Source organism: Papio anubis, chromosome 6 (genome assembly GCF_008728515.1).
Source record: "Papio anubis isolate 15944 chromosome 6, Panubis1.0, whole genome shotgun sequence".
Classification (NCBI taxonomy): domain Eukaryota; kingdom Metazoa; phylum Chordata; class Mammalia; order Primates; family Cercopithecidae; genus Papio; species Papio anubis.
In genome coordinates, this window is record NC_044981.1 from 61,167,674 (window position 1) to 61,183,893 (window position 16,220).

The 16,220-nt window shown below is 35.2% G+C and overlaps 1 protein-coding gene across 1 annotated transcript in view; it reads right to left on the reverse strand.

The window, feature by feature from the left end:
* Positions 1-16,220, reverse strand: part of LOC110742990 (protein eyes shut homolog) — a 327,795-nt gene that overhangs the window by 305,640 nt on the left and 5,935 nt on the right. Inside the window, exon 2 of the mRNA XM_031667686.1 lies at positions 15,495-15,589. The gene's annotated coding sequence lies outside the window, so the exon portion shown is untranslated. The remainder of the gene's footprint in view (positions 1-15,494; positions 15,590-16,220) is intronic.

Consider the following 16,220-nt stretch of genomic DNA (forward strand, 5'->3'; position numbering starts at 1 on the left):
AAAATTGATAGACTGCTAGCAAGACTAAAAAAGAAGAAAAGAGAGAACCAAATAGATGCAATAAAAAATGATAAAGGGGATATCACCACCGACCCCACAGAAATACAAACTACCATCAGAGAATACTACAAACACCTCTACACAAATAAACTAGAAAATCTAGAATAAATGAATAAATTCCTGGACACATACACCCTCCCAAGACTAAAGCAGGAAGAAGTTGAATCCCTGAATAGACAAATAACAGGCTCTGAAATTGAGGCAATAATTAATAGCCTACCAGCCAAAAAAAGTCCAGGACCAGATGGACTCATAGCTGAATTCTACCAGAGGTACAAGGAGGAGCTGGCACCATTCCTTCTGAAACTATTCCAGTCAATAGAAAAAGAGTGAATCCTCCCTAACTCATTGTATGAGGCCAGCATCATTCTGATACAAAAGCTTGGCAGAGACACAACAGAAAATGATAATTTTAGACCAATATCCCTGATGAACACTGATGCAAATATCCTCAATAAAATACTGGTAAACCAAATCCAGCAGCATCAAAAAGCTTATCCACCATGATCAAGTGGGTTTCATCCCTGGGATGCAAGGCTGGTTCAACATATGCAAATCAATCAACATAATCCAGCATACAAACAGAACCAAAGACAAAAAACACATGATTATCTCAATAGATGCAGAAAAGGCCTTTGACAAAATTCAACAGCCCTTCATGCTAAAAACTCTCAATAAATTTGGTATTGATGGGATGTATCTCAAAATAATAAGAGTTATTTATGACAAATCCACAGCCAATATCATACTGAATGGGCAAAAACTGGAAGTATTCCCTTGAAAACTGACAGAAGACAGGGATGCCTTCTCTCACCACTCTTATTCAACATAGTGTTGGAAGTTCTGGCCAGGGCAATCAGGCAGGAAAAAGAAATAAAGGGTATTCAATTAGGAAAAGAAGAAGTCAAATTGTCCCTGTTAGCAGATGACATGATTGTATGTTTAGAAAACCCCATTGTCTCAGCCCAAAATCTCCTTATGCAGATAAGCAACCTCAGCAAAGTCTCAGGATACAAAATCAATGTGCAAAAATCATAAGCATTCTTATATATCAATAACAGACAAACAGAGGGTCCAATCATTTTGAACTCCCATTCACAATAGCTTCAAAGAGAATAAAATACCTAGGAATCCAGCTTATAAGGGATGTAAAGGACCTCTTCAAGAAGAACTACAAACCACTGATCAAGGAAATAAGAGAGGACACAATCAAATGGAAGAACATTCCATGCTCATGGCTAGGAAAAATCAATATAGTGAAAATGGCCATACTGCCCAAGGTAATTTATAGGTTCAATGCCATCCCCATTAAGCTACCAATGCCCTTCTTCATAGAATTGGAAAAAAACTACTTTGAAGTTCATATGGAACCAAAAAAGACCCCACATTGCCAAGACAATCCTAAGCTAAAAGAACAAAGCTGTAGGCATCACGCTATCTGACTTCAAACTATACTGCAAGGCTACAGTAACCAAAACAGCATGGTACTGGTACCAAAACAGAGATATGGACCAATGGAACACAACAGAGCCCTCACAAATAATACCACACATCTACAACCACCTGATCTTTGATTAACATGACAAAAACAAGACTGGGGAAAGTATTTCCTATTTAATAAATGGTACTGGGAAAACTGGCTAGCCATAAGTAGAAAGCTGAAACTGGATCCCTTCCTTACACCTTATACAAAAATTAATTCAAGATGGATTAAAGACTTAAATGTTGGACCTAAAACCATAAAAACCCTAGAAAAAAACCTAGGTAATACCATTCAGGACATAGGTATGGGCAAGGACTTCATGTCTAAAACACCAAAAGCAATGACAACAAAAGTCAAAATCGACAAATGGGATCTAATTAAACTAAAGAGCTTCTGCACAGCAAAAGAAACTAACATCAGAGTGAACAGGCAACCTACAGAATGGGAGAATATTTTTGCAATCTACTCATCCGACAAAGGGCTAATATCCAGAACCTACAAAGAACTCAAACAAATTTATAAGAAAAAAACAAAACCCCAAAGAAAAGTGGGCAAAGGATATGAACAGACACTTCTCAAAAGAAGACATTCATACAGCCGAGAGACACATGAAAAATGTTCATCATTACTGGCCATTAAAGAAATGCAACTCAAAACCACAATGAGATACCATCTCACGCCAGTTAGAATGGCAATCATTAAAAAGTCAGGAAACAACAGGTGCTGGAGAGGATGTGGAGAAATAGAACACTTTTACACTGTTGGTGGGACTGTAAACTAGTTCAACCATTGTGGAAGACAGTGTGGCAATTCCTTAAGGATCTAGAACTAGAAATACTACTTGACCCAGCCATCCCATTACTGGATATATACCCAAAGGATTATAAATCATGTTGTTATAAAGACACATGCACACGTATGTTTACTGTGGCACTATTCACAATAGCAAAGACTTGGAACCAACCCAAATGTCCATCAATGATGGACTGGATTAAGAAAATGTGGCACATATACACCATGGAATACTGTGCAACTATAAAAAAGGATGAGTTCATGTCCTTTGTAGGGACATGGATGAAGCTGGAAACCATCATTCTCAGCAAACTATTGCAAGGACAAAAAACCAAACACCGCATGTTCTCACTCACAGGTGCAAATTGAACAATGAGAACACTTGGATACAGGAAGGGGAAAATCACACACCGGGGATGGTTGTGGGGTGGGGGGAGGGAAGAGGGATAGCATTGTGAGATATACCTAATGTAAATGACGAGTTAATGGGTGCAACACAACAACATGGCACATGTGTACATATATAACAAACCTGTACATTTTGCACATGTACTCTAGAACTTGAAGTATAATAATAATAATAAAGAATTATTTACTGATTTCTGTTACTTATAGATTAACACATTGATTCATTACTCTGATAGAGGCAAACTCAGATAAAAATGATTTTGACAATGGCGTCATAGAATCTGGTAAATTTTCAGTAAAACCCCTTCCTATATGTAAACATTGTTTTTCTTTTACTTTAACTAAAGAGGGGGCAATTATGGCAGAAGGTATTGCCAGTTATTTGAATTATCAAAAAGTTATAAGAAATTTAATCTAAATTCATAAGTTTTCCACTTGCTTGTGATAAATAATTTGAGGAACACAGTAAGCCACCATGTACAGTAAAATATATTTTGTACAATTCCTAACTGATGAAATACTCATATCCCTTAAAATATGTTAGAAAAAAGACCCTTACCAGTATTCAGCTATTACTGGAACTTTAAGTGGAATAATAATTTGGAGTTAGCAGTTGCCCTGTTTCTTGCAAAAGTTTGACATTTCTGGATCCCACCTACCTAACACTGTATTCTCTGCATTTATTGTGTGGGTCAAAAATGCCTCCTGGGGAAAGACTGTCTCTCTGCCCCTCCTCTTACACTTCTTTCTCTTCTATCAACCCCCATTGAAAAACTGCTGGATCAAGAAGAATCTGAGACAATTCTGCTTTAAGAACATACCCATTTATTCCTCTATTTTATCTGTTCTACATTTAAGTCTCTATCTCTATTGATTTAAAATACTGAAGATATATAACCTCTATTATTCTCTAATAATAAAATTATGCCAATTCAAACTCCTTTTATCTCTCATTTTCAAGAAATATGTTGGAAGATGGCAATCACATAAATTTTCAGAAGTACGTGTAAATGAAATTATTATGAACATGTAATGGAAACAATTGGGAATTTTAGTGTAGATTTGTCATTAACTTGCTACAAACTTCTTAGAGATTTTATTTATCAGTGAAGTGTAGTTAATAATACCTTCAAATTCTGTGACATGGTAATGTTATTACAATAATATGGAATGATGTGTGTGTGATTATTTTACATGAAATATTGGGATAGTGTTATTTCTTTAAAGTGGGGTAAATTTAATGTGTCCAGATATTTATGTATTCACAAATATATGTCTTCAAGCTTAAAGAATCTGATCACTAAATTCATCAGTTTCTGGCTAGTTATGTAAGATGTACAGTGATAAACAAATTATGAATATGACACCATCCCCTAATTTATACTTATATTTAAATTTGTACTGGGTGTCACAGTGAATCACATATATTTGTTACCATTTTCCATTAGTAATGAAGTCTTCTATATTGATACTACTGAAGTATGTTAAAATAGTACCTAATTTCCAGAAAACAGTTCTTAAACATGTACACAGCACATAATTAGTACCAAACCCTGTTTACCAGTACTAAGTAATTCCATAAATCTAACAAACAAAAAACCAGAAATACTATTACTACTTCATTTTAAAGACGATGAAACAAAATCACAGAGAGTCTTAAAAAGTGTAAAAACTTGCACGTCAATTAAGTACTGGAATCCACATTATAATTCAGGTAATCTGACTAAAAAGTATATATTCTTCGCCACTAACAATACAAAGAATGCATATATTTTATGTAAAAATAATTTTGATTTGATAGTCATTTTATTTTAAATTTTGAAAGGCATTTTGAACTCTAAAAATTAAATATCCTTCAAGTTTGCCACCTGGTAGCTGCTTTGACAAAATTCTATTTCAATTTTCTTCAAAAATTAATATCTGAATTAAGTGTTGAATGCAAGTTGTGATTTGTGAATGTCCTATTTGTTTTTCTCTTGCTAGTCATGTCAACAATCGAATTGGGCATTTTTGCTTATACATAGAAGGTAGAATTCTGGCAGGAGAGAATATGACAGAGAGAGAAGATGAAAAACATTAATCAACTATAAGGTATCAATCAACATGTTTATGAGAATAACTTTATAAACTGCTAATCTTTCCCTAATAACACATGGCACAAAAATGGGGGTGGGACAAGATGATACTAAATTTTAAAAATATTCTGCTAACATTTTAAATTATGCATTATTCCATGTTTTTATATATCCAACATTTAAATAAAATTTATTTGGTATAAAAGCCAGTCTAGTGAAGTAGCATCACTAAAAAATTTGATAGTTTCAATGATCAAGTACAGATAACGTGTTGCTACCATAGAATACATTTCACACCTTTCTACAACAATTTACTTTCTGAATATAAGTCAAGGACATGTAATTTATCTTTTTCGTCAAAGCCAACTAAAATATTTACAGTTTTAAGGTAAGCATTTTATGACATACTGCATTATTTTCTTATTATCTGTATGTCATAAGTATCTTTTGATTTCTGTAATTAAATTTTAAAGTACAATGGAATTTTAACCAGTCTCATTTTGGTAATTTTAAAGTTAAAATTAAAGTCTCACCTAGATTTGGATGCTGCTTCTGATTATATCAAGTTTATGAAAATTACTAACAAGCCACTATCTTTTCCAAACGTTTGTATGTGTTCCTTTTTTTCTCAACACAGTGCTTGACATACACCTGATAACAAGAATGTTAAGAAATATTTGGACAATTTTACATAAGGCTATAAAATAAAAAATCATTATTTGATCATGAAACCTAGGTCTCAATTAGTGACTTCAAATCCCTCCTGGGTCTCAAACAGTGACTTCAAGTCCCTCTCTGATGCACAGAGAAGAAATAAGAACATACCAGCCCAAATTATATTATATTAATTCAAACTATTTCTTATTTTCTAAAACACTGATAAAGATCCTAAGAGATGTTTAGTTTATTTCTCATGATGTTAAACATATTGCATAATTGTAAATTATTAATGAATATAATGAATTATAAAGGATTTCAATTAGAAAAGGAAACTTTGAAGTATTTTCATTGCATTTTAAATAAAATGTATAGATTGGGAGCCAAGATGGATGACTAGATGCAGCCAGGAAGAGCATCTCCAACAGAGATCAGATGATGAAGAAGGATGGTATACTCTGGTTCCTGGCCCTGAGAGGGTTTGGGGGAAGAGGTGAATTAAATAGATGAGGGGTGACCCACTCTCATCACAGACCTCCAGAATCCTAGCTGCAGGAGACCCTATGACCCCCATGGACATTTGAGCTAACAGGGAGAGTGGCTTGGAGAGGTGATAGGGATAAGACTCCAGCCTATGCAGAGCCAAGAGGGTTTGGCATGGGAACAGCTTCCATGGAACATGACCAAGACATCTATCCCCCAACGCTCACTATGCTCCTTTAGGGGGCATTGACTTTTGTTGACTGTTGAACCTGGACACAGCAGGGTGGTATTACCTGTGGGACGGGAAGGTCTATTCTGAGTGCCCCACTGTGTGCTGGCCTCTGACACAGTCATTGCAGTCATTGCCTGGTCATGCCTACTTGCAGCACAGCCTTGGATGCCTGAGGGGGTGTGGGGCAGTTTCTTGGCAGCTGACATTATAGCTCCTTTGCCAGCAGACCAAGCACAATCATCGAAAAGATTTAAAAGACAAGACCCTACTGATGGGCACCCACCCATCCACTGCCTCCTCCTATCGCTCTGACAGCATGCATTTGCTCATGGACTTCTGCACCACTTTGCTGGTGCAAGAAGGTACACAGAACTCACTGCTCCATTGCCACTCACACATGCATATGCAGACCTATGGCTGCCACCCTGCCTCCACTAGCATGGTTGCACTCTGCCTCACCACCACTACTGATGCGAATGTGCACACACAGACCTGCCACCCAACTTCTGCTGTTGCCCCACCCCAGCTGACACACATACCCCACTTCACCACCACTGCCACTAACACATGTACACAAGCACGGACCCCACTGCTGATTCCACTTTGCCACCACCACCACTAACACATGTGTACAAGCATGGATCCCACTTTATCAGCACCATGATAAAACACTTTGGCTGGTACTTCTGACCTGAGTGTTATTGTTAATGAATGAGGAACACCTTGGCCCCTCCAGGGCAGGAGGTGCTCAACCTCGAGAGGCTAGAGAACAAAGCCATGGGCCAGGTACCAGCCCCCAAGTGTTAGAGCATACAGCCCAGGAGTGCTGAGTTGAGCCTTGGCCCAGTACAACCTTCCAGAAATGAAACTAGTCAACTGAACTCACCTTATACCACTCTCAAGGACATCAAATAATATAAAAACAAACAAACAAAAAAACCCATCCAAACGACAACAACTTCAAAGATTAAAAGAACATCAGTCCACACCGATGAGAAAGAACCAACACAAGAAGTCTGGCAACTCAAAAAAGCCAGAGTGTCTTCTTACTGCCAAATGATGTACCAGTTCCCCAGCAACAGTTCTCAACCAGGCTGAAATGGCTGTAATGAGACACATAGAATTCAGAATCTGGATTAGGATGATAATCAAGCTTCAGGAGAAAGTTGAAACCCAATCTAAGGAATCCCATAAAATGATATAAGAGCTGAAAAACAAAATAGCCATTTTAAGAGGGAAAAAACAACAACAACAACAACAACCTGATAGAGCTGAAAAAGTTACTAAAGGAATTTGATAAAATTAGAAATATTAGCAGCAGAATAGACTAAACTGAGGAAATAATCTGAGAGATCAAAGACTTGTTCTTCAAATCAACACAGTCAGACAAAAATAAAGAAAAAATAATTTAAATAATGAACAAAACCTCCAAGAAATGTGGGATTCTGTAATGTGAGATTATGTAATGTGTAAATGTGAGATTAGTGCTATACATGAAACCAAACCTAGGATTTATTTGCATTCCTGAAAGAGAGGGAGAGATAAGAACCAACTTGGAAAAAATATTTGATGATATTGTCAATGAACATTTCTTCTATGTTGTTAGAAAAGTCAACATTCTATTTCAGAAAAGGCAGAGAACCCCTGTGAGATACTATACAAGACGTCCTTCCCCAAGACACATAATCATCAAATTTCCCAATGTCAATGTGAAATAAAAAAATATTAAAAGCATTTAGAGACAGGCTACCAACAAAGGGAACTCCATCAGGCTAACAGCAGATCTTTCAATAGAAATCCTATATGCTAGAAGAGATTGAAGACTTACATACAGCATTCTTAAGGAAACACAATTCTAAGCAATAATTTCATATCCAGTCAACTAAGCTTAATAAGCAAAGAAGAAATAAGATCCTTTTCAGACATGCAAATGCGAAGGGAATTTGTTACCATCAGACCTGCTTACAAAAAATATTTATGGGAGTGCTATACATGAAAGTAAAAGACTGTTACTAGCCACCACAAAAGCACTCTTAAGTATACAGACCATTAACACTAAAAAGGAACCACAGTCAAATCTGCATAATAAGCAGCTAAAAACAAGATGACAGAAGCAAATCCACACATATCAATATTAACCTTGAATGTGAACAGAATAAATGCCCCAATTAAAAGGCACAGAGTGACAAGTTGGATAAAAAAGCAAGACCCAACTATATGCTATCTTTAAGGGATCAATCTCACATGTAGTAACACCCATTGGCTAAAAGTAAAAGAATGGAGAAAAATCTACTGAGGAAATAGAATACAAAAAAGAGCAGGCATTGCTATTCTAATTTGAGACAAAACAGACTTCTTCAAACAAACAATGATCAAAAAGACAAATAAGGGCATAACATAAAGGGTACAACTGAACAAGAAAAATTAACTATCCCAAATATATATGCACTCAACACTGGCGCACCCAGATTCATAAAACAAGTTCATAGGGATCTATGGTGAGATTTAAATAACCATACACTAATAGCAGGAGACTTCAACACCCCGCTGACCGTAATAGACAAATCACTGGGGCTGAAAACTAACAAAGATAACTGGGAGCTAAACTTGGCACTTGACCTAATGAATCTAACACATGTCTACAGAACACTTCACCCAACAACAGAACATACATTATTCTTGTCTGCACATGATACATACTCTAAAATCGACCACAAAATCAGCCATAAAAAAAAAATCAACAAATTCACAAAGTCAAAAACATATCAACCACAATCTGGGACCACAGTGCAGTAAACAAAGAAATAAGTACTAAGAAGATCTCTTAAGAAAACCATGCAATAACATGGAAAATAAACAACCTGCTTCTAAATGAGTTTTGGGTAAACAAAGCAGAAATCATGAAATTCTTTGAAACCAATGAAAACAAACAACATACAAGAATCTCTGGGACACAGCTAAAGCAGTGTTATGAGAAAAGTCACAAAAAAAGTTTTAGCACTAAATGCCCATCTCAAAAGTTAGAAGGATCCCAAATTAACAAGCTAACATCACACCTAGAAGAACTAAATAAACAACTCCAACACTAGCAGAAGAAAAGAAATAACCAAAATCAGAGCGGAAATGAATGAAATGGAGACATGAAAACCCATACAAAGGATCAATGAAACCAGAGTTAGTTCTTTGAAAGAACAAATAAGATTGATGGACTGGTAGCTGGACTAATAAAAAAGGAGAAAATACAAATAAACACAATCAGAAATGATAAAGGTGATATAACCACTGACATCATAGAAATACAAAAACAAACAAAAACCTTCAGACAAGATGTTATTACAAACACCTCTACGCACATAAACTAGAAAACCTACAAGAAGTGGATAAATTTCTGAAAACATTCAACCTCACAAGATTGAACTAAAAAGAAACTAAAACCCAGAACAGGCCAATAATGACTTATGAAATTGAATCAATAATAAAAGCCTACCAGCCAGAAAAAGCCCTGTACCAGACAGATTCACAGCTGAATTTTACCAGATGTATAAGGAAGAGGTGGTAACAAATCTACTGAAACTATTCCAAAAAACTTAGGGGAAGGGATTCCTTCCTAATTCATCCTGATATTAAATCCTGGCTGAAAGACAGCAGAAAAAGTAAAACTTCAGGCCAATTTCCCTGATAAAAACAGATACAAAAATCCTCAAGAAAATACTGCATTCAGCAAACTGAATACAGTAGCACATCAAAAAGTGAAGTCACCACAATCGAGTAGGGTTTATCCCTGGGATATAAAGTTGGTTCAACATACATGAATCAATATATGTTGTTCATCACATAAACAGAACTAAAAACAAAAAACACATGATTGTCTCAATAGATGCAGAAAAGGCATTTGATAAAATTCAACATCCTTTACATTAAACATCCTCAATAAACTAGGCATTGAAGACACACACTTCAAAATAATATGACAAGAGCCATCAATGATAAGCTCACAGCCAACATCATACTGAATGGGCAAAAACTGGAAGCATTCCCTTTGAGAACTGGAAGAAGAGAATTACTCTCACTACTTTATTCAACATAGTACTGGTTGTCCTAGCCAGAGCAATCGGGCAAGAGAAAGAAATAAAAGGCGTCCAAATAGGAAGAGATGAAATCAAGCCCTCTCTCTTCACATACATGATTTTATACCTAAAAAAAAAAAAAAAAAAAAAAAAAAGAGTTTCTGTCTAAAAGCTTCTAGAGCTAATAAACAATTTCAGCAATATCTCAAGATACAAAATCAATGTGCAAAATTTACTAGCATATCTATGCACCAACAACATCCAAGCTGAAAGCCAAGTCAAGAACAAAATACCATTTACAATAGCCACAACAATATTAAAATACCTAGGAATACAGCTAACAAGGGAGGTGAAAAACCTCTAGAAAGAGAATTTAAAAACCCTGAATTAAGAAATCAGAGACAACATAAACAAATGGAAAAATGTTCCATACTCATGGTAGAAAAACATTCCATACTCATGGATAGGAATAGTCAATATTGTTAAAATGGCTACATAGTCCAAAACAATATACAGATTTAACACTCTTCTTATCAAACTACCAATGACATTTTTCACAGAATTAGGAAAATATATTTTAAAATTTATATGGATGTAGAGGATTGCATGGCAATATATTCAAGCTTATGTACAAGGCATTTGAGGTTGGAACATAGAAAAATACTGAGGTGCCGGGCGCGGTGGCTCAAGCCTGTAATCCCAGCACTTTGGGAGGCCGAGACGGGTGGATCACGAGGTCAGGAGATCGAGACCATCCTGGCTAACACAGTGAAACCCCGTCTCTACTGAAAAATACAAAAAACTAGCTGGGCGAGGTGGCGGGCGCCGGTAGTCCCAGCTACTCGGGAGGCTGAGGCAGGAGAGTGGCATGAACCCGCGAGGCAGAGCTTGCAGTGAGTTGAGATCCTGCCACTGCACTCCAGCCTGGGCTACAGAGCGAGACTCTGTCTCAAAAAAAAAAAAAAAAAGAAAAAAAAGAAAGAAAAATACTGAGGCACTGTGTGTACGTTGTTTGTGCATGAGACCATAACTCCTTGACCCTGACAACAGGACAATACAAAAATTAAATATATTACATATTTCTATAATATATTAAGTCATGAAATTATTCAACAATTTATTTTATTTTTATTATGAATAATTGGCTGCAATTTATAATGCCTGCATAAACAATTTTACATACTGCTTTATTTTTATTTTTTTAAGTTCTCTTGTACCTATTTTTAATGAAATTGTAAACTGTCTTTTAAAACATAACCAGTGAAGAGAGTAAATATATGGAAAAAGTGACAAACATTTTGTTTAGGTTTCCATTCATCATTCCTTTTTTTAATCAATATTTTTTAAGTGCCTACAACGTGTCAAATAATGTTAATAGGTAATTGGGATAGAAAAGTGATGCAAAGAACAAAAAAGACAAAACTTCTGTTTCCATGGAATTTATAATCTGCTGAGGTGAGACAGACAATGAACATCATAAATAAGTGAATTATGCAAAGTGTGGATCCGCAAACTTTTTTTTTAATTGAGTGTGTGTTACGGAATGCTGAAAACAGTCTCCTAAGAAAGTGTAACTGCTTTTACAGGGCCATATGTATCTCATGACCTGACAGCAAAATGCCATCTGGCGGATGTCTGTAGTTTAGCAAGCCTTTTCAATAAATACTTGGTGGATGGATTCTGGGGGGCACTTTCTCAGAAGAGCTTCCCCTCGCCCCACTCAGCTGGAATTGTCTAAGTACTCATTCTTAGCATTCACTGAAAGCTATAAGCTGCAATGGAACCAAAAGAGAACCCAGATATCTATGATAATCCAAAGCAAAATTACAAAGATGAAGGCATCATACTATCTGACTTCAAACTATACTACAAGGATACAGCAAACAAAACATCATATAGACACACAAACCAATGGAACAGGTTACAGAACCCAGAAATAAAGCCTCACACCTACAATCACCTGATCTTTGACAAAGCCAACAAAAACAAGCCATGAAAAAAGGGAACCCTATGCAATTAATGGTGAGATAAATGACTAGTCATATGCAGAAGATTAAAAACGGATCCTTTTCTTTCACCGTATACAAAAATCAACTCAAGATAGATTAAAGACTTAAATGTAAAACCCAAAACAATAGAAAACCTTGAAGAAAACCTAGAAAAAAACATTCTAGACACAGGCCCTGACAAAGACTTCATGCTGAAGATGTCAAATACAATTACAACAAAAACAAAATTGCCCAAAGGGACCTAATTAAACTAAAGTTTCTGCACAGCAAAATAAACTATCAACAGAGTAAACACACAACCTACAGAATGGGAGAAAATATTTGCAAATTATGCAACCAATAAAGGCTTAATATCCAGAATTTATAAGGAGTTTAACAAGCAAAAAACAAACAACCCCATTATAAATTGAGAAAAAGATATAAACAGACATTTTTCACAAGAAGTTATACACATGACCAACAAGCATATGGAAAAATGCTCAACATCTCTAATCATTAGAGAAACGTAAATCAAAACCACTCTCAGATACTATCTCACACCAATCAATCAGAATAGCCAACATTAACAAGTCAAAAAATAAGAGATTCTGGTGAGGTTGTGGATAAAACAAAACACTTATACACTGCTAGTGGGAAGAGGAATTAGTTCAGTCACTGTGGAAAGCAGTTTTGAGATTTCTCAAAGAACTTAAAACAGAACTACCATTCAACCTAGCAATCCCATTATTGGTTATATACCTAAAGGAACATAAATCATACTACTGTAAAGACACATGCACACATGTGTTTACCACAGCACTACTCACAATAGCAAAGATGTGGAATATACCTAAATGTCCATCAAAGGTAAACTGAATAAAGAAAATGTGATACATATACACCACAGAATTCTATACAGCCATAAAAGAGAATGAAATCAAGTAGCAAAATGGATAGTGCTGTAGGCCATTATGCTAAGTGAATTAATTTAGGAACAGAAAAGAAAATACTGCACGTTCTCACTTGTACTTGCGAGATGAACGTCAAGTACACAGGGACACAAATAAATGAACAATAGACACCAAGGTCTCCTTGAGAGCCGAGGGTGGGAGGAAGATAAAAATCAAAAATCTACCCATCAAATACTATGCTTATTACCTTAGTAATGAAATAATCCAAACCCCCATGGCACACAATTTATGCATGTAAGAAACCTGCATGTGTACTCCCGAATCTAAAATAAAAATTGAAAATAAAATAAAAATAAAGTAAATATATAAATAAAAGGAAATAGTTCTGGTAATCATCTTAGCTTACTTTCCTAGAAAATTCTGTTATCAATAAGAATATAATTTATTCCTCACGCAATGTTTCATATTTTTAATATTTAAAAAGCATATAAATAGCATGTCAATGTTATATATGTGAATTAGTCTGTATGTAAATGGTACATAATTATATAATAATGAATTATTTACTAAACTTATAATTCCCAAATTTCCAAACTCATGTTTTATATTTATATGCTTTTTTTTTTTTTTTTTTTTTTAAATACAGAGTCTCGCTCTTTTGCCCAGGCTGGAGTGTAGTGGTAGGATCTAGGCTAACTGCAACTTCCACCTCTCAAGTTCAAGTGTTTTTTTGCCTCAGCCTCCAAAGTAGAGGTATATGCTTTTTATGTGGTAAGTTTTGGTGATATCTGAATATTTAATAACTTGTACAGAACAGACACAGAACAGATACTAGCTTTGACAAACAGAAAAGGACAATCATTTGTGCGCAAACTTACAAAATATCACCCCTTGTAGGTCACACTACAATTTAGTAATTAGTAGAAATCTTTGACATAATTCTTACTCTTGGGACCATTTTTCCTTTGATATCCAAGTGACTTTACTCCCTTATCTTCTTTATCTTTGCACAACTATCACCTTTACAGTGACTACTCTTTGACCATCCTATTTAAAATGGCACATATACTTTCCATCTTCCTCATTCTACTTAATATTTCTCTATAGCACTTATTGCGAATAAAATTTTATTGACACATAGCCATGCCCATATATTTAGCTATTGTCTGGGATTGCTTTGTCACCACAGTGCCAGTTTGTAAAAGTATGAGAGATCCCGTGGTGAGCAAAGCCTAAAGAAATATATAATATCTGGTCCTTTGCAGAAAAGTTTGCCAATCCACACTTTGCATAATTCACTTATTTATGATGTTCATTGTCTGTCTCACCTTAGCAGATTATAAATTCCATGGAAACAGAAGTTTTGTCTTTTTTGTTCTTTGCATCACTTTTCTATCCCAATTACCTATTAACAGCATTTGACAATTGTAGGTACTTAAAAAATATTGATTAAAAAAAGGAATAGATGAATGGAAAACTAAACAAAATGTTTATCACTTTGTCCATATATGTACTCTCTTCACTAGTCATGTTTTTAAAAGACAGTTTACAGTTTCATTAAAAATAGGTACATAAGAACTTAAAAATAAAAATAAAGCAGTATGTAAAATTTTTTATGGCAGGCATTATAAATTGTGGCCATTTATTCATAATAAAAATAAAAATAAACTGTTGAATGACTTCATGACATTTAATATATTATAGAAATATGTAATATATTTAATTTTTGTATTGTCAGATATAATTCACTGGCAGAAGGAAAAATAGGAGTACTTTACCCATTTGAAAGTAAAAGTGACAATGGATATAGCTATTCTTTTTTTAATGTGACAATTTTTTTTTAAAAAATGGATTTATGATGTGGTAGAAAAAAGGCTGTTTCATTTTAGTGTTTGAAATAGACATGTAAAGAGTTGTCAGATTTGAACACAAGATATTAAGAAAGTAGATTTCAAAAACATTATGAAAAATATAACATAAAATTTCAAAAGCCTTTAGGTGTGACTACAGTTTAAAATGAATGGAAAAAATGTGGTAAGTAAATTTTGATAAAACAATATGAGGCAATGTCACTGAGGAAAAAAAGGTTCTTTCTTAGACAAGACCTAAAACATATACGTAGTTTCTCAAGTTACTGGTTATGTTAAAAGCTTATGTACAGAAAATTGTGAAACATTTTTGGTCATTAGCTGAGACTTGACATGTGATAAAGGCTAAGAAATGTATGTTACAATATTAAGAGTCAAAAAAGAAAAATAAAAAGAATGTTCCCACTAATAAGAAAAGATGGTGTACTGTTCTACACTGAAAATAAGAGAAAAATAATTATCCACTTTACCATGGCCAGTTGGGTTCCCAGGTGCTAGAAAACAGATTCTGAGACATACATTAGCCTGAAGAATGTTTGCTGTGGAGTTCTCTTGGGATTATCATCTGTGGAAGGAACAGAAATAAAGAACTGAGCAAATGACAAAGATGAGTTGTAATGCACTGCCAACCAAAATGGTACCCTTTGGGAGTACTCTGGAGATATCATGGCCCATCAGAATTGTTTCAAGTTGAAGTGACATAACCAAGACATTTTACCCTTCCTTTGGTGAGCCATGGGTGAGGCTACTATTGGAAGGAGTAATAGTGTGGATCATGGTAATTTTCTTCAGAGGAACAATTCAAAAACAGGGCTTAAATGCAAAAATGTCTTTGGGCAGAATTCACAATTAGTGTGTTGGTAAGACGGGGAGTTCATGCATGAAAATACATCTAGTCAGTGTATCATAATGTCAATTATAGTCCCCTTACTTGAATGAGGTCTGGGGGTAGTTCCTCGTGGGTCACAGTGAACCTCTCCTGCTGAGGTACTTAGAAGATTAAGGTTAATGGAATAAGTTCCAGTCCTTGCTTCTGCAGCTATTCTCAGGACCACAACGGAACAATAATCATTTCCATCTTCTGCTGTATATTCTTAATTCCCCTTACCTTCTGGGGGCTTATTTGGTGTTGCAAACCAGACATCATCCCAGAGGGCTGTGAGAAGTTGGTTAGCATGCCCTATTTGGTTATATGT